Source organism: Passer montanus, unplaced genomic scaffold (genome assembly GCF_014805655.1).
Source record: "Passer montanus isolate IOZ18808 unplaced genomic scaffold, ASM1480565v1 scaffold26, whole genome shotgun sequence".
NCBI classification, from domain to species: Eukaryota; Metazoa; Chordata; class Aves; order Passeriformes; family Passeridae; genus Passer; species Passer montanus.
The window spans coordinates 5,223,632-5,242,493 of NW_024367261.1; the positions used below are offsets into that span (position 1 = coordinate 5,223,632).

Sequence of the window (18,862 nt, forward strand, 5' to 3'; positions counted from 1 at the left end):
AACATGCAGAACCTACTGCTGGGAAGCCTCAGGATACTGGTGCCTGAATCAAATTTACTGAGCCTGATGGGGGACCAAATCAGTTGAATTGACACAGGCTCCTGGGATGGACCCACTGCTATTGCACTAGAAGTGCGACGTGTTAATTTTACTTGATGTACTACCCAAAAAGGGAGATTTCTATTAATTTTTTTTTTCAATGTTCCCAACTGGAAGAATATCCTTTAAAGCCAGGAGGGAAGTATCCATTGAAGCTGGGAGATGTTCTTTGCTTCTAAGCCAATTAAAGGACATGTATGAGGAGATTCTAAAGCTACTCTAAATGTATTTTCAGGTCAGTGTAGTTACATCAGTAAATTTTCTGCACAAAGATAAGCTATATAAGCAGTGGTCACCTGCACTCTAAGGCTTTTCAAAGCTCACTCTTCAGTATGAAATATATCTGGCCTCCAAAATATTACCCAGCAAACAAGTAATGAATTTCAGACTGAGCAACACCAAAGTGCTGCTTTGCCACTCGCAAGCTCCATGAGACCTGTTTGGGTTGGCATTCAATCCTCTCATCCCTCCTCCACTCCCTGATCAATGGCAACAGTCAAACTTTACTGAAGATATTAGAAGTACATCAAAGACAACCATTAAGCTTTTAAGTACACTAATTGACATTTTAGCACTTACAAATCCATCTATGTGTTCTATCACTCAATTTAAAAGACTTGACACCCCGCCTGGTAAGAGTTCCCTGTGTTTTTAGAGGGTAGAGTGGAATTTTCAAAGCTGTTTTTTCTCCCTCAGACAGGATTTTAGAGAATTCAAATTACAAATATAATGCACTTCAAAAAGTAACACATTTCACAAATTTAAGAGCTCTTCCATAAAAGCTGTAAATGGCATCACAGCTATAACTCACAGGCTTCTAAGCTCCAATGAATTCTGCAGCTGTTGCAGCACGTTGAAGCCAAATCATTGTTACCTTCTCACCACCACAACTGAAAACCCCAACTATGATATTACTAACTGCATGGTGCTACATGAAAAATAAAGAGGGGGGAAAAGGAACCCCTACGTGATTTTGCAGCTTCTTCTTTCTTCCTTCACAAAGCCAGCATAAAACAGATGCTAAAACCATGAGGGATTGTTTTAGGTTTTCCTGCAGTGACTACCCTACAACAGGATCCAGGGAAGCATTTCAGAACAACTGTCCCCATGGATGCTGTAACATCAGAGGACAGATACAGCACTCCCCTCCCCAGGTATGGTGACTTACAGCAGACAAGCCGCTACCCATGGCCAAGCCCGGCCTCTGAATATTACAGATCATCTCAATGACAGCAGATCTGGACCTTTCTTCTATTACTGTCACATACCAACATGTTCACCTTCTGTTCTGTTTGAGAAATGCTCATTCAGTCCCAATATTTAAGGCAACAAGAAAGATCAAATTAAATTCCCAGGGTTTTAAGCCGTTCAGTTCATTGCTAGATCTATTTTAGGGTCTAAGGCTGCCAGCCACCCCCACAGAATCTGCGCGCTAAACAAGGCTTTTGACAGGCTTGTTTATACCTTCCGCAGCAATCAAAGGCAAAACATTACAAATCAAAGAACCAGGAGACAAATACAGTACTGTGCATAAGAGAAACCTCAAAAAGCTAGCCAGCAGCAAACCTGCTGCTCACCGAGCCCCGCGGAGCCATATGAGATAACACAGGAAAACTGAAATGGATAGTTAAGTAAGAACATGCTTGTGCTGTACATATGCAAACATCTGCAGGCAGGACCTCTGAAGCACACATCCATCAAAAGAAGTGGATGCAGAATCACAAGAAAAGGAGCAGGGAAAAAAGTATTAATTTTCTTCAAAAGTACCATGGAGAAAGGCCATAAGTTAAGAATTCCAGTTGAAAGACTGCAGGGGACTTTACCTTTTTACTGGTACCAGAAAAACAAGGAAAAGAAGCAGGCATGGACAATGTGCAGTATTTCTGAGGCTGGGATTTAAAAGAAAATAGCAAAGGCTGCATTTCAGGGCCTTACACCACACAAGGCAGTTACATCACAAGAGGCAGTTGCCTTCAATTGAGGTCCTTTCTTAGAGAAGGCAAAATCTCATTTTCTGTTCAATTTTTCCCTCTGTTGAACATGTGATATGGATGGAGTCCATTTTACTCAGTCACACACTCACTATGAACTGTACAGGCCATACTTCCAACAAACCTGCCACATCAGGGAAGCATCTATGTTAAAATTATACCCAGAAGAAATTCAGCAGTACACCTTTGCTACTGTGTTCCTTTAAACCTTTCACCTCTTAAACTGCAAATTCAATGCCAGATTATAAACATCGTAAAAGCTCATAAAACCCAATCATAAACCTGCCAGCTCATTTCAAGATTATTTGCTCTTAGTCTTGCAAAAACATCATAAGCAGTACAAGAATTGCATCATTTCTCTGCAAACTCTCAACCCCTCATCTGCATCAAGCTAAGGCATGGGCAAGTGTTACAGCCTTACCTCAGAGAAAGACCTTTGCAGGTGATTTTCACAACACACCACCTGCCTGCTAACCTATCCACAGCAACATCCCCAACATCAGCTTCTGATGAAATCACCTGCTACTTCACCTTTCTCTTGCAAAATCTAGTTTTGCATGCTACCACCACAACTGGTTTAGACATGAAAACCTCCTACAACTGGAGTAAATGCAAAGTTGAGATTTTGGGACAACTCCGTGAGGCCCCATGTAGCACACCTACCTCCAGCCCTCCCAAAAACAGAGCCAGGCACCACTGCAGCTGCCCACAGAGTGGGCAAAGCACAGGCTGATATACATCTCCCCACTCAGCATCAGGTGCTGGTTGTTTGCATTAGCCTGCTGTAAGAAAAGAGGGGGCACTTCATTAAGTGGGCTGGATTTCCTGCATGACCAGCTACATCATTTCAGCCCTCCCAAAGGAAAAGACCTTGGGCCTGATGGAAGCTGTCTGTTGCTCCTCTGTGGAAAAGGATAGTTTTAGTGGAATGAAATTGTTATAGAGGTCTAGACAGAGCAGGGCTTATCAAAAACAGGTTTCTGCCAAAACACTGCAGGAACTGGCTCAATTGTATCTAGCAGCACGACAGTGATGGCTACAAAGGCCATTTGCAATCAAGTCTGTGATTTAACAGTACCCACAGTACCGACAATAAACCCAACCCGAACTTCACACTTTAAGCACACAACAAACCACTTTGGTTTTCAGTTTTGCTGTGTGCTTGCAGAAGGCAAAACAGGGTAGCCAGAAGAGGGAAGGAAAAAAATTAAGACTGGATTAGAGCAGCCCTATATATTTAGGTGTGGATCAGCTCTTGCAGTCTCTTGGCAAATGAGGTGGCAACAGAGAATCATCCAGGCAAGTTTAGGAGCTGTGTTTCTGTTTATTTTCATTTGCAGTCTGTTGAGTCTACTGTTTTGTTACCTCATTCAAGAGTAATGGTGGAACTGGAGGCTGAATGCAATGATGGACTGGGCAAAGCAGATGTATCCACCCAAAGAGGGAATCTCCTTGGCTACCAGCTTCTCCTCCCATAGAACAAGCAGACCAGCACCATTCCTGTGACACTGTGAGCATGCAAAAGATTAACCACCTGTAATTTCAGCCCACTGCAATTCCTTATCAAAAGGCCATGACAGATACAAGGGCGAGGAACAGACTAGTGATGGCTACACTCCATGTTGTGGACAGGCCCAAATTTGGTAGCTCGATTTTCCTACTGCAGCAGTCTCAGATCCACTGGGCACATGATCACATCCAGTCATACTATGTGAATGCAACACCTTTTGGGAGCAGCAGCTCCAACAGGATGCAGGGATGGAGTTATGTGTGCTTTGGGAGAGCAGATCTTGCTGAATCCTAATTAAAATTAGGAAAAAAAACAGTGTAACTTGTTTAAATGCCTTTGCATGGCTGGGTGACCTATTCCTCCCTGTGACTCCTGCATCCTAGCCATTGCAAGTCGCTGCATACAGATGTAGCAGCAATGGTACGGCTTAATCAGTCAATGTTTTCACAACACATATTTCAAATATTAAGCACTTATTGAAGACTTAGAAGTTACTGTGTAAATATTTGTATTATATTATACTGCTAACGCTTCCTCACCAACTGTGGAATTTTAAATCTATCTCGTCTGATAAAGCTTTATTTACATATCACACTGCTCTCGATACTCAACAAAGTGAACTGACTAAATTTACACCAACTCCATTGAAGGAGTGCTTGTCAGGAAAGAGCAATTCAATGATTTTCTGTCTCTGTTGTGTGACCAAATTAAACCATAGGCAGTCACATGGTTTGTTTTGGGTTGACGTCAACTGTTTTCACTAGGCAACAATGCTCCCAGGGAAAGCATTGCACAAATTCACCTTGCTCTTAAAACGTGATGCAACCAGCACAGTCTACACTGACAGCTATATACTCCCAACACAGAGTCTCTGCTCAAAACCTGGGAGGCTGCTGGTGCCCACAGACCTTACATCCACAGCACTGCTTTAACCCTCTAAGGCACTCCCCAGGATGCTACAATGTCCTCGGGCTCTGCAAGAGTCCCAGGGATACGGGATGGGAGAAGCAGGATTTCAGGCACCAGTCACACTTGGAAGCAAGCAGAGTTTGTCACTTATTTGTTCGGGTCAGATTATCACCTCCCACTATTTTACCAGAGAGGAGGCCATGAGAAGCTGCTAACACTCAGACAAGCAGTTAATGCTTGGCAAAACATGATCAACACACAACCAACAGCAAATGCAAACACCATTATTAGTCCCAAAGTACCTCATGTGGAAGAAGTAACAGCCACCAAAATGTGGTGAAATTTTCCTCTATTTCTGAAAAATATGACAGATTTAAATGGCCTGGTTTTCCACACAAGCTTTAGGAAATACTGTGCAAACTCCTTATCCTGTCCCTCCCCTTCTCCTCCACAAAAAAACCTAAAAAGCAAAAGAAAACTTTTAAGACTTCATATTGACTCCAACAGTTGATATCAAGTTGATCATCACATCATCTCCAAAAACCCTGAGTGTCTAAAGCATTCACAGTATTGAAGAAAAACCTTTATTATGATAATAATCTGATTGCTCACTGAATCCAACCTGCAGATTTATTCTTTATTTTACACACTGAAGGAATATTTACTCTCTGATGAACTTAGCTAGACTTGCACAATCATATGTTGAAAAGGGAAAAAAATGGAGTTGAAGTTGCATGCTACCTTTCAACAGCTCTGCCAGCTGGAAATATGCCATCAATTGTCTGTTCCCGAGGTGACTCGAAAGCAGAGGAGTCTGCTTAATAGAAATTCACTCAATTTCACCTTGTTTACTTCAGGTTTAAGAAAACGGCCGGGAAGAAGATAGGTTAAATATTTTTCCGTTTATGAACATTCTCCTGTCTTTCTTAGTAACAAGCTTTTAGTTTCAGACCAAATTTATGACATTTCTAATCTGAAGTGTTATGGAAATTGGAAGAACAAAGTAGAAAAGGATATTAGTACAAGAATTTTCCTTAGTTCCAAAATCTGAACAGCATCACACTAAGAAAAATAAATACCTCCAAGCATTCTGTATGTGCTACCACCAAGCCACGCATTCAGCCATTATATGTGCATTTCTGTTCTGGAGAAATATGCTCTGCTTCCACAAAAGGCACAGGCACATATAAACCAATAACAGAGAGCAATAGTTTTTTGTAAGCCGGTTTATTCAAGAAAATTGACATTCAGTATGTGTCACTTTCGCAGAAGCCTTTACCCCACCTTTTGCTATGCACAGGGAAGGACAGACAGACATACACACAAAGAAGTACATGACACGTGTTGCCCATGAGCTGCTGTGTCAAGCCTCAGCTGGCAGAGCTGAAGCTCTCTGTCGCTCACAGCCCTCTGACAGTGGGCCAGTTCTCTTGCTCCAGCCCACTACAGATAAATAAACAGGGAGCACACTGTACACAGACATCTGTGGTTTTTTTTCCACCTTACCAGTCAGAAACGCCACTAATACAACAATTACTTAACCATATAAATCGGAGGTTAATAAAAAGACCATGCTTTGAGTGACAGTATCTACTCTGCCATTGCAGAACTAACTCTTTTTTCCCTACAAATAAATGTTATTATTCTGAAATTGAACCCTGAGTGGTGAACTGGTAGCTTTCTTTCTTAGACACTTCAATACATTAAGTGTTTTGCATTATGGACAAATCAACTGCCCATTCACTAAGGAAGGTTACCAAAGTGATGCTGTAATCTCATTTAGCTCCCCCAGTGTTTACCTTCTACAGCCAGAGATAGCTCTTGGATAGCAGAGGGAGAAAACCTAACCATGCAAGAACAAAGCTGGGACATTTCAAATGTGGAATAAGAAAATATTTACTTCTCAGATTAGAGATACTTTTGCTCCAGCTACCTCACCAAAAAAGTATGGTACCAAAAGTATGAGGAAGTAGAAAGATATTTACATATTGGAAATGTTCTGAAATGTAAATGAAAAAGGCAACAAGAATAAGAAAATATTTACTTCTCAGATTAGAGATACTTTTGCTCCAGCTCACCAAAAAAGTATGGTACCAAAAAGTATGAGGAAGTAGAACGATATTTACATATTGGAAATGTTCTGAAATGTAAATGAAAAAGGCAACAAATGAAAATGCTGCGAAAGTCACTTAACAGTTAAACAATCTAGTGCAGTTTACAGCAAACTTCATTGGGTAAAAATTTGGATTCATGATCAAAAACATACACAAGACCAAGGCAATGAAAAGGAGGATAAAAAATACATAAATCACAATGATTAAAAGCAATCATTCCATTTGCACTTTTTTCTGTGTTTCTGGCCTGTAACACGTGCCAGGGATGGCAGTCTGGTAAGATTCTCACAAAAATCCCCCTACTTCCTCTAATAATAAACCTTCTTATTCATGTTGCAGAATAGGTTCTGAGCTGAAAACTACTGGAACTTGCAGAATGGACAGGGAAAATATCCTACTTCCTCTAATAATAAACATTCTTATTCGTGTTAGGTTCTGAGCTGAAAACTACTGGAACTTGCAGAATGGACAGGGAAAATAAAAAGCTCAAAATTCATCTCCAGAAGGACTGAGAAGGGCAGTAGGACAAAACAAACAAACAGTTACTGGTGCAAAGATAACATATTTTGCCTCAGTCAGGTAAAAAACATTAAATAATAAATTAAAAAATACAGTTAAGAGAAATAGGCCAAAAAAACTGGCAGTGAGAGAAGGTTGACCAGAGTCTTCACTTTAGGCAAGACACCAACTTGAGGAACAATTTTTACCTCTGGGCAATAACCAGCCTTTGGTGTACAGTGTGCTGTAAGTGGAAACCCACGGAGAGGAGAAGAGTGGGAAAGTAAGGCTAGGTGAAAGGCCATCATGGTGTTGGGAAATCCCTGGAATATGTCTGAGTGTGCAGAACTGAGCCTAAAAAATGAAGTATCACAGACCTCAAAGCATTTAATACTGCTAAGTTGTGTACAGTACGCCACCACTGAACGCCATGTCCAATTTCACCCACAAATAAATTGTTTTTACGTGGAATTTCCAGGAAGAAATGCATGCTTGTCTGCTTGTGCTGAAATGAGTCCTTTTCTTTGCACTGCAGATATGCCGAACTAGAAACACGGCTGGCTTATAGGATAAGCGCTCAAGGACACAGCACCATCTATGATGCAGATGGCACCATGACCTATTTCCGTAATAAATCTTATTTTAATTTAGGAAACGGTTTTAGGTTCCTGGACACGTTAATTAGTGTGAGGAGGAGATGCTCAGGGAGAGAGACCTGTTCTGCTGTGCCTGCAGACATTGGCACCTGCACAAGAGGACCCTGCACACTGGGTGAGGGGCAAATGGGCCAAGCTCAGGGGGGATCAGAGACCACCCAGGCAGTGGGATGAGTTCATGACAGACACTGGCACAGCTGGAGGTAGTCGACATGACTGCTTATGTTTGTTCTTACTGTAGAGTGCCATGGCCAAGGAAGGAAGGAATGACATCGAAATGGAAATACAGAAAAGGCTACCAAACTGTCCTCAGGAGTGGGTACAGAACATGGGGAGGCTGTAGCCACAGCAGTGGTCCTGGACCAGGGGGGAAAGACATTAATCACAGAGTAATACTGAGAAAAAGGAGATTCATGTAGAAAATGTTTTCACCATTTTTTCCTCTACAGTGCATCTCAAACACCTCAGATGGGTTAATTCCCTCAAATTTATGTTACGAAATTTCTCTTACATGACAGATAGAAAAAGACATGTTTTTGCTTGAGCAGTAACTCAAGGTGCCAAACCACTTTGGGACCAGGGCAGTGGAATTTCACTTTTCAGGGACAGAGACTTGCTTATCCCCTCAAACAAATGTGTGCCTCCACACGAACTCTGCAGCACACGGTCCCAGGGGCCACCATGTCTGAAAGGCCACTGTGTCTGAGCATTAAAAACCAATCCCACTGCCCAAGCCCAACACTGCCCCGCTCCCAAGCCCAGTCGTGTGGGGCAAGGAGAGGCAGGGCACCCATCCCACTGCAGCATGTGCTGTCAGGGAGGGAGGCTCCTGTGCACAGAAGAGCCCCCTCACAGAGAAGTCCGAACTGGTACAGGGGAAACCAGCCCAGAAAGGAAGAGACAAAATGGCTTCACTTGATTTTTGTTTTCCCTACTCTCCCTTTTATCTCTACTGCCACACATAAGCAATAAAGGGAGTTCAAAAGCAAAATCAATTAGTAAACAGAACCACCACTTCTCCATTTTAGCCAACCATCTTACAGGGTCCAGCTGCTGCATTTTAAGAAACAAAGGTGGGGCTGCTTAATTACTCAGTTATCAGAATCAGGTTTGGGTGCTACTCTGGAAGCGTGGGCTCTCTCCCATTCACTATCAGGGAAAAAGCAGGATCATAGTCTTAGAAGAGCTTCCCCAGCTGCCAAACCGAGTAGAACACAAATAAAAAATTTATTTTACACACTGTGTTCACAGACATAAATCTGAGTTACTCAAACAAGTTGCTTTGTGAGCAGCTGAATTAATGAGCTCTGACTGCATGTGGACTCCTGTGCTCAGCGTCCCCAGCACCGTGCTCGCTGCAGGCCAGCACACAGCACCGGTGGCCAGGAAGGGCCACCAGCTTTCCTCCTGCTCCTCAGTTCAGCTACACCAGGAGTTTGCAGGAGTTACCTCTGCAAATCCCACCCCTTTGTGCAATTTCCTAGGCATCTGCTGATAGATTACAAACTGGCTGGAGAAGGGCAGAAGGGTGATGGGAGCATGCTAGCCTACTCCCCACGCATGATGGCCTCTTCCCTCCATGGAAACCCTTGCCTTGCTGCTCCATGCATTCAGCATGGCCCAAACCCTCACGCTGGCCATCGTCTCCTCAGGCCCTTCACCAGTTTTCCTCCCAGCTAACAGAGCACACTGGATTCCTGCTCATGTACTTCCAGTCTCCACTGAAAACAACATTCAAGACGTCTGTGAAGCAGCTTACACTTCGTCGTAATTTTTCCAGATTTTCTTCCAAACTCTTGGCAGGCATCTACCAGCATTACACCTCCAGAAGGAGGAGGAAAAGAAGAGAGGAAAAGCATGCAATTGCTAGAAAGCTCACAAAACCAATGAAACTACATCAGCTCATCTGATCATAGCATTATCTCGCCCCTACAGAACAGACTCTTGGGCCAGCCCAAAATAATCCAATAGCACAACTGCAAACAATACCTGCAACTGTGGACTCTTGCAAATATCTGCAAATTAAGTCAAAATCTTACAACTTTATGAATGGAGGCCACAAATTTCCAATTACTTCACCTTATTTTTGGCGTATACTTGTCTAAATGCAATTTATGGCTGTTGCTATTTTCGTTTCAGCTTGTGTTAAGTCCAACTTTCTTTTCCTTCTCAACAGAAGGGTAGACTAGAACGTTTAAAATATTACCCTATGTTTATGAGTAAACTTAGTAAAAAGTGACCTAATCCTCCAAACCAAGTACTTGAAACCACTGCTCCTTTTTCAAATGTTTCCTGCATACTCTGTATCATCTGACTCACCTTTATGGACAATGTACAAGTATCAGAGGCATCTAAGAGGGCATGCGCTTATATAGTCCTTAAGAAAGTGAACACACAAAAAATCCACCACAATAACGATATCCACTTTAAAATGCATCACAGTGCTGAGGTCAAAGAAACTGGTCAGTTATAGAGAGGGAGCTCTTACTCTTGAATCTGGATGAAGTGGAAAATTAAATCAAAATACCAGGACATCTGTAAGGTGTAGTTCATAAATACTATACATAAGGGAACTGATGTCCATTGTGTCTTGTGACAACTATCAAAGTCATATTACTTTTCAAAATTTTTTTTAAGGTTTCAGAGCTGCTGTGACAAGACAGTTTCTGGACAGGATTGTCCAAGAAAGTCAACTAACACAAAACTGAACAATGTGTGTGTAGCACAGATGAAAACAACCTTCTAGAAGGAAATATAAAATAAATGCTTTTCATCAAATTGTGGTCTCCAAAAGGGAGGATACATGGGGTTGCTTTCAGTGCACTGATCAGAAGAGTGACAAGTGACATCAGAATTGCTGTGCAGAGCTCATTACCTGCTTTCCAGCACCTACTACAATTCAATAAATTTTCACTTCCCATAGGCACTGTGGAAATTCTGAAGGCCTTTGTAACAAAACCAGGATTCATCTTTCAGTTATGACAGGTCCAAACAGATTTAATTTCCACAGCACTGGAAATGTAGGGTGGCACACCTCAAGCAGTCATACTAGCAATTTGACATTAAACAACAAACACTGCAAATTCACCAGGAATGGTTTACTAAAAACTCAAGCAAGCAAACAGCCAGAAATCTAAAAATAAGTATTTTCCATTCTGTAAAAACTTCCTGTTTCCAAAGGTACGCCTTAAGTGTATAAAACACATTTTTAAAATTATTGCATGAGAATTTAAATCAAGAACCACCATGTCTAACTGAAATCTAAGGTTTTTATTTCTATAAATCAGATTTCAGATTTCTCTTCCCAATCCTTTTACCAAGACTAAATTATTCAAATAATCTTTAAAATGCCACCCCCCACCCCCCCCATATTCCAATTCAGCATTACAGGTAAACAGCACAGCTTAGGCATTAACAGCCTTGAGCAATATTAATAGCTGGGTAACAAGATCAGGAATCAGCTGGTTAGTGTGACTGGAGAGAGAAGTAAAAATCTGGGGAAATGAGGGCACCTATCAAGGCCAGAGAGAATAAGTTAAATATAACCTGTTTCAAGATCTCCTTTCCTTGTGTCCCCAGTTCCCAACCCTTTGCTTCAACTGATCCCAAACAGCAACTTTGGAGGCTTTGTTGTTTGGTTTTTGTTCGGATCTTTTTTTAAAATAAGGAAGTACTAAAACTGATTTCATGCTGCTACTCCTGACAGTACTCAGATAAGTTAATGAGAAACCCTTTTTTCCTTCCATATTGGAAAGTACTTGACTTGTAAGAAAATGCAATCATCATTCCAATCTAACCTGAGGACTGAGTCTTACATCCATGCAGGGGCTGAGAGTGGAGTTGATTTCTCTTTTAGATACAGCAGGAACTCCCTTTAGACCCATAAGCATGGAAAAATTATGTTATTGTAAGCAACCATCAGCTGTGTCTCAGGCTTCTAACTAGAAGGACCTTTGAGAAACAGACCCTCACCTATGTCTGTCTGGTTTTGTAAAGGATTTTAACAAATTTAAGTAAAAGTGGCATTAAGGATATGACAGCACGGGCTTGAGTTTTAGCTACCAACCCACCCTGTCATGTTTTGGGCATACCCAGAAGGCTCAGATTCCAGCTGCTCACACAGCCTCAAACCCATGCTGCTGCATCTTCCTGCATTTCATTTTCATTCACATATTTAGACCTCTGCTGGTAGGCTGAAGCCAGAGTGGGCAACACCCACCTGAGCTGAAATTGCACCCTCCTGTTACTACACAGGCACACATTACAAATGCAATCAAGTCTGGAAATGAAGGCACAACAGCCCAACCCCTCATGTAAACAGAACTGTAAATCAGTCCCTGTAATCTACCTCCTGTTTGGGAAAACATTTTTATGATCCCATCCAGGGCTTCCTTGGAACTGTGGTTCCATGCCTACTGGGAACTCTCCAGCCCTGGCACAATGGCTGCAGCATGAAGGCTGCTTCTCACAAGCATGTGAAAGAACACCACATGGGCTAGAGATGCTCAAGATGCACCAAGGTATGCAAGAGAGGAGGTGGAGCCACAGGAGTGGCAAGAAAACTCATGGAGGTAGCCACATATCTGCAAATCTGATTAATGTTCCTGCTCCCATGAACAGCAATGCAAAGAGATTTCTTACTGTGGAAACAGCATGGTTAAGAACAACAGAGAGCCTGGGAAGTTGAGAATCAATTTAGGGATTTTGCAGTGTGGTTATGACAGCCCTCTGCTATCTTACTGCTGAACGATCATTGGCACTGCTAGAACAGACAGATAAAAACAGCAGTCTATAAAGTACAGTGGGACGAATTTTGTGTTGTTACACCGCAGTTCATCTGCAAATCCTTACACATGGTGTAAAATTAAAAAACTCACACCAAGCACCACATACACATGAATCACCTTAATGGCTGGGAGTGGGGGTAGGAGAAGATGTTTTTCACTTTTGTAAAATTCAAGGCATATACATCCAAAAAATTTATAGTATAAAACACAGTATACATCCAAAAAATGCACAGTATAAAATGATAGATTCTTTGGAAGTCAAAGGCAGATGTCAAAGAGATTTTCATCTGCTGGGGATTTCACTGAGAAGCATATATAACATTGCCACGAAGTCAGGAGAAGCAAATACGGTGGTTATATTTAAGTAGTTCAGCAGGAAGTCAGGCTGAAGAGAAGCAGGGAAAGTTAAAAAATTATACTCCTCTTACTATACACTTGCTACTCGGAAGCAATAAAGCTGATTTTAAAAAGCAGCAATGAATTAAGAGGATATCAATGCATTTTATCTGCCCAGTAACCAAACTGGCAGGAAACAGCCTGTTACAAATGCTGCATTCACAAGAAGTTGCTGCAGAAGGCAGCCTGGCCAGCTCTCAGGAATCTGCACACCTATCCAGCACAGCACACTGATTGCTACACACTGCACCTTAGTGATCCCTGAGGATGTCTTTCACATGGCTGTACAGCATTCACATCCCAGAGCAGCATTTCCCCAGGTCTGCATGGAAAGCAAGACAGGCGTGGAGGAGTTCAGCTCAGGAGAAGCTGTTAAAGCCTTTTTTGCCTTGGCACGTGTGACTTCATCAAGTGAACCTCATTACATATGATTACTGCCACTGGAAATCCTGTGCACTTTAGCACTTGTGAGGCCTCTAGGTGTTGGCAAGGGAACACAGAAGGATGCACAAGATTAAAACCAGACCTGGAAGTTTGAAAAGTGCATTTTTGAGTCCCTTGCATTTTTTTCTGCCTTTGTTTAGCAGATCCAGAACTGCTGTCTGCATGGGGGTGGGGGAAAAAAGTGTTGGCATTTTCTTCTCAGGCCTAATTTCCCTTTATGGTATCCTTCCTCTCATTGTCTCATTCAGCTGTTCCACAGGAGACACTCGTAGGTCTGACAAGCCAAGACCTATAAACTTTGTCCAACACTACACTTCTAAAGACAACTGGTGCCAGAATCCTGCTTTATTTCTACAACGACTTTACTATTCTTACTTTTTTTTTTTTTTAATGCCTAGCCTTTACACCAGACTATTTGCTGGAAAAAGAGAAGTATTTCTAAAAAGGATACATTTCCTCTGAAGGCCTTTCTTCACAAATCCACCAAATTAGGTAGCTTATTATGAGGAATTAACCAGAAAAGCATGATCAGCTAGAGATCCAGGTTAAAAGTAAAGACATCTGGAATCAGTCTGGTTCTTCCAGAAGTATTTTGAATTTCCCCTAAGGCTTCAGTAACTCCAGACACTGCTTTATTAAAAAGAGTACAAATCAATCCTCAAATGTCTTTACCTTCCATCAGGAGTTTTGTGCAATGGCATAATGCCACAAGAAGGTCCCTGGGAAGTCCCACTCAAAATGTTTCTGTCAGCACATCAGGGAATCAGTAACCGCGTAGGATCAGAGATCCCAACAGGCAGGTTGGGAAGTGGTGGCACTACTCCATCTTCCAGCCAGGAGGCTGGGACTCTCACATGGATGTGCCACTGTCCCCCAAGCCAGATCACAGCATGTACTGGGGAAAATCCCAGTAGAGAACCTACTTCCTCTGAAAAGACTGGCTAGTCTTAATTTTTACAAAAACTTTCATAACTCATCTGTGAAAAAAATACAGAAAAAGATATATACATAATACATATTATATATGTGTGTGTATGTGTGTATATATATTTATTTATATGTAAAAGAATTCTCATAATTGCATGAAGGGAGAATTTAAGAAAGCCTGCAGTATTTGCAACTGGCACATTGTATTTTTGACACCAGAAGGAACAAAATAATCTACCTAATACCACTGCCTAAATCAGCTGGAAAGAGAAAAGGTGATAAATAGATTTTAATTACAATCTAATTATTCACAGCTTACGGCCCCCAGCCAGATCCAGCCAACCAGAAAGGTTACTCATTTGGGGCACCACAGTATGTACCCTCTTTGACAGGGTTAGTTTTACTTAGCAGCCCATGAAACAAGCAGGACAAATATAATCAATTTATTACTAGAAAAACCTTGGGGATCACAGAATTGTAAAATATATCCAGCTGAAAGGGACCCCTTAGGATCACACATTTTTCACTTTTTAATTTTTTTTTTTCCTACAAAAACTTTTTTCAAATATTCACATCATTGCATCTGTCTGTGACACATATACTTGAGATTATTTTTCCATTCCCAAAGAGATATACTCTGTAGATGACTACTTTTCACTCAACCTGAAAGTGGTCAACTGTGTCTTTCAAGTCCAAAAAAACCCTTTCACCCTGATTAATGAAGCTAAACCTTTCCACTTCATTTTCCTTTCAGCACAGCTGCTTCTCTTATCACTCCAGCTGTACTTTCCTCAGAGCTGCAACATGATGCTCAGGTCTGGAAAAGCTTAGAAATATTTATTTTTTAGCACACAGGTTTGGGATTTTTTTGCCAGTAGATATAAAATACCAGACTGGAATGAACTTTTACATCTTTCTTGCAAAACACTGATTGATTAATAGCTTTTTACAGAATTTTACAAATTTTCAAGACCAAAATTTCTGCCTGAGGAGTTTAAAAGACTGCAGAACTTTATCAGGCAATTTCTAGAGTTACCAAATAACAGAGAGCAGCCATGGGTAATTTTTTTTAAATGATTATCACATTTATTCATTCTCAGTAAGATTCTGTGATGGAAAATTCACTATGTGGTTAATGTTACTAAAATGTGCTTAGATCAAATAAAGCCAAAAAATGGAAGCACCTGAAAATAATGCCTAAAAAGTTGGGGAAAATAATCACAATTTCTGGTAGGCTTTAGAGGCTATGGGGATCTTAGCATTTAAGTTGAGAAAAATGTTTCAAGAATCTTATAGAATACAGAACATAATGACAGCAATTTACATTTTGGAGTTAAAAGAAAGAAGGCAATGTATGTTACACAGAGAGAAAACACAAAGAAAGAATTACTTCAACAGCTATGAAAATCCCTTGGGAAAACAGTATTTCAGTTTGAATGTGCTCTTCCTATTTCTTTTCCCTTCTGGAACAAATTACTACTTTTTTTTTTCTTTTTAACAAGTATACATATATAATATACACGTATGAACTGCATTTAAAATTGTTCAATAAAATTACTACATTAAAGAAACCACACACATTTCCAAGAGAATCAAGAAAGACAGACAGACCCTGTTCTCACACACCAGAAGTACTGCCAGATACACAGGATTGCCCAAAGTCACAGAACAAAGAAAACTCACGCAGATGAGCAACATGTGGCAAACCTTTAATCAGGCATTTTTTCTATGCGTGCTAACACCAGCAAAAGCCAGCACCGGGAATGTCAATATTTCACAGAGCAGAACAAAACCAGTCCTGACAGCACGGGGGCATCTCACAGTGCCAGCAAACCACAGCACTGCACAAGCCAAAGAAGAAACACCTTTGAAAATCAAAACCATAAAGCATCTTGCACGACGCGTTCAGATGATCTGGGATCTTAAGGAAAGAACAAAAAGAAATCAGTTCTATCGTAATTCAAACAGGCGAATGGCAGGCAGCCATCCCAGACTGCCTACAGAAGACATCTACTGAGACACAGAGAGAGAGATGGCTCGCCAAAAGGAATTGTTTGGCTCTGCTTCTCCCAAAGAAGGAGGACAGGTCATCCTTTTTCCCAAGGGCTTTGCCATCCCTCACCTGTTCTGAGATGGGATGGCACAACAAAGACACAGGGTACACGGGCACTGCCCAGGCAGCCTGCACTTCCAGGCTGAGATCTGGAGCGAGCGGGCAGCACAGTCTTCCCAGGAGATTCAGGAGAGCCAGAGCAGCCCCATGACACTCCAGTCCCTCCTCACCGGGGTCAGCTACACAACAGAGAGCCTATGTTTGTGCTCCTAAATTGGGTTACACAGAGCAGTGGATTTAGAAAGAACAAATTTTCCTGCTCCCTCCCCTGCCCCCCCGCTCCTTCCAAAGTAGACAGACAACAGGGTTGGGGAAAGTACTTCAGAGATTTCAAAAGAAAAGTAAGAGTGCAAGGGAGAGAGGTATCTGTAGCCAAACATGAGTCAAACTGGCCATGATGACAGAGAGAAATATTTCATAAAGCTGCTGCTGGAACTTTTATTGTACTTTTAAAAATTCTCCTGAAGGCAAGGCTTTGTTCGGTTTTTGCTCATTAAATTTCTGCAGCTTCTACCCTATATTGGCCTATCAGACATTGTACGTTGCTCTAACCCACACACACATCAGCCCTGCATCAGAAACCTGAGAGGAGTGGCAAGATCAGCCTAAATCGGTTCTTGTGCTGCAGCTTTGTTCTCTTTTTTTACCTCTGATCTGGCAAATTAAATTCTGTTTAGCCTAAGAGTCCATACTGTTACTGATTTGCATGCACTTATTACAGACGCATATGTGGATTGTCAGAAGGAACATTTTTCAGAGCGATCTGATGAAGATTAAGGTAATTTACTTGATAAATCCATAAACATAAACCCAAAAAATACATTTTAAAGCATATTGCACTGTCAAAGCCTTTATATTATTTAGATTCTAATCTATGTATTTAAGCATTAAATAGACCTGCATTTTCAGACTCAACGTTTTCATCTTCCTTGTTTCCCCCAGCACACTCTCAGCCATACTAAATTTCTCGGTAAGAGCTTCTGCTGCCCATTAACAGCTCAGTGCACAAGATCACGGAGTTATCACAGCCATTTTAGACAGCACAAAATCCAAGAACAGAGCTTTAAAAATCCCACAAAACCCCAACAAAACAGGGAACCTGATTTAGAAAAATGGCTTAACATGCCTTATGAGCTTTTGTTTGTCTATTTTAATGAACAATGCATTGCAGGGGATGAAGGCTGGTTTGTAAAGAGACACGGATGTTCCTGCACAGAAGGCAATCAGTTCCCAGTTTAATTATTCACTGTGAAAACAGAATTCCCTTTAACCATTTCAAACACGGCCCTTTTATTTGACTTAAATGTCTCACTGCGTGGCATTTGCCCCTGCCCTGGTTAAAGGATCATGTCAGAAGCCGTGAGAGAAGCAGGACGACCTATTGCACAGCAAGGTTAGCAGTGCTCCATTTACTTCTCTACCGCTTATTATGTTGCACACTTCTGCCATTTAATTTCTACCCATACGTAAGTGGCTTACGCATTCCTTCATTAAATCCACCTGCCTACACTTTGCAAGCATTTTACCTTTTCATCTCAATTGCTTCAATTCCACCTCCCCAGCTACTTTAAAATAAAAAAAATTATATATCCCTCTATTCATTGCATGATTCATTTCCGGCCAGCTTTTCATTCCGTCAGTATTCTGAGATGAGCAAAATTAAACAGTTTTAGAGCTGACGTCAGACCCCCCAATTATGCAAGAACAACAGAGAAGTTTCATAATTGTATTTCATTCTGTTCTGCACTATTTTATTTTATTTCTGCCTGACACTCGTCACGCTGTAACAGAACATGAAAAGGTTTGCGAGAGCCAGGCTGGGTGATGCCCGCGTCTTTCTTCCTCAGTAGTTACAGTTAATTTATAACCCAGTAACGTGCATGTCTCGTTCAGATTATTCCTTCCAACGTGCATTACTCAAAAATTAATTTTATCTTCTAGCAAGCTGCCCACGGAGCCTACCGGGGCTGTATATCACATAGGAGGGAGAGGAAGGAAGATACTTATTTGGTCTCTGGGCTACAGCTTGTAACTGCATGTCCACAGAATCCAGCAACAGCCTGCGCTGCCTGCAGATAAGAGTGGGGCGTGCTCCAAAGCTGCTCTAAAACAAGCATGCTTTATTTTGGTGGAAGCAGGGAATGAGGACGGCACACTGCAGAGATGGGGCTGCAGGCTGGCAGGAACCTCACAGATGAAGAGCCCCTGGCCAAAGGGGCCACAAGCTGTCAGGGCCTTGTTGATGTGATGGGGTCCGAGCCCCATTTATAACCTTATCCCACTCAGCTTTGAAGCAGGTAAAGCAGGTGTGTTGATTTTTGGTTAATTTCTTAAAGTAAATCTGTGTATACGCTTGCAGAGCTCTATAAATAAAAAACATGTGCATTTATCTCCAATTAAACTCCTATGTAAATTTAT

General features: G+C 41.5%; 1 protein-coding gene across 4 annotated transcripts in view; it reads right to left on the minus strand.

The window, feature by feature from the left end:
* JARID2 (jumonji and AT-rich interaction domain containing 2) overlaps positions 1 to 18,862 on the minus strand; it is a 214,855-nt gene that overhangs the window by 130,404 nt on the left and 65,589 nt on the right. The window contains exon 1 of one of the 4 annotated variants that reach the window (XM_039711972.1): positions 2,754 to 2,773. The exons of the other annotated variants lie outside the window; for them this stretch is intronic. The gene's annotated coding sequence lies outside the window, so the exon portion shown is untranslated. Of the gene's footprint in view, positions 1 to 2,753; positions 2,774 to 18,862 lie in introns of those variants that run through there. 4 annotated transcript variants of the gene reach the window in all.